This window comes from Canis lupus, chromosome 23 (genome assembly GCF_048164855.1).
Source record: "Canis lupus baileyi chromosome 23, mCanLup2.hap1, whole genome shotgun sequence".
NCBI lineage: Eukaryota > Metazoa > Chordata > Mammalia > Carnivora > Canidae > Canis > Canis lupus.
Window position 1 is genome coordinate 24,267,712 of NC_132860.1, and position 1,390 is coordinate 24,269,101.

Here is a 1,390-nt window from a genome sequence, read left to right on the forward strand (position 1 = left end):
TGATGACATAAATATAAATGAGGAAAAAAGTATCATAACTTTTGTTGTAAAAATTATTAATTAAAACAGTTGAAATTATTCCATTAATGTCAAATGCCTCACTGTTCAATTGATTCTTTCAAATATTAAAAATAATAATTACTTGCTTATTATCAATGACAGAGAGTAGATTGCCTTTGCAATGGAGAACAATTTACCCATCGTATGATACTGGCTTCAGGGAACAGCTCTTCACATCCTGTGTTCTTGATCCTACTTGGAATCCCAGGACTGGAGAATTACCAATTTTGGATTGCCTTTCCTCTATGTGCCATGTATTTCGTAGCTATAGTTGGCAATATCATTATCCTTCATATAATCTGAACTGACCACACCCTGCTTGAGCCCATGTACCTTTTTCTAGCCATGCTGGCTATCACTGACCTGGCTCTATCCTCTTCCACGCAACCTAAAATGCTGGCTATACTCTGGTTTCGTGCTCATGAGATTGAATACCATGCCTGCCTCATCCAGGTGTTCTTCATCCATGCCTTTTCCTCTGTGGAGTCCAGGTTGCTCATGGCTATGGCCTTGGACAATTATGTGGCTATCTGTTTCCCACTCCACCACTCTACTATCCTGACCCCAGCTGAGTGGGTAAACTGGGAGTAGCTGTGATGATGAGAGGATTGCTATGGGTGAGCCCCTTCTGCATTATGGTCTCCAGGATGCCCTTCTGCCCCAAACACATCATTGCCCAGTCATACTGTGAGCACATGGCTGTGTTAAAGCTGGTGTGTGCAGACACTAGAGTAAACCGTGCATATGGGCTCTTTCCGGCTTTCTCGGTGGTTGGCTTTGATATAATTGTCATCAGTACATCCCATGTGATGATTCTGAGAACTGTTCTGGGGTTGCCCTCTGATGAAGCCCGGTTCAAGGCTTTTGGCACATGTGCTTCCCTTATCTGTATCATCTTGGCTTTTTATATCCCAGCCCTCTTTACTTTCCTCACTCACCGCTTTGGACACCATGTGCCCCAAGTGGTACATATCATGTTCGCCAATTTCTATCTCCTGGTACCTCCCATGCTCAACCCCATCATCTATGGAGTCAGAACGAAGCAGATCAGGGACAGGGATATTCAAGGTTGTTGTGGAAAAGATCCCTAAGCCAAGGGTCACCGCATCACAACCAACCCCATCACCCCACTGATCTAGGAACCTAAACGCAAAAAGGTTGCCAGGCCATCGCATTCAGCACAAAGTCATTTTTGTGAACAAAAGGCTCAGAGATGAGAAATCCCCCAGAGCAAAAGGAACAATTTTCAGAATGTCCAGAAGAAGAGCTCTCTGAGGCATGTGACTGATCATAAACGCTGAGTGGACAAACGTTCATCATCACAAAAACC

The 1,390-nt window shown here is 44.0% G+C and overlaps 1 pseudogene; it reads left to right on the forward strand.

The window, feature by feature from the left end:
* Positions 1-204: 204 nt before the first annotated feature.
* LOC140615549 (olfactory receptor 52R1-like) lies at positions 205-1,151 on the forward strand (annotated as a pseudogene).
* Positions 1,152-1,390: the final 239 nt, after the last annotated feature.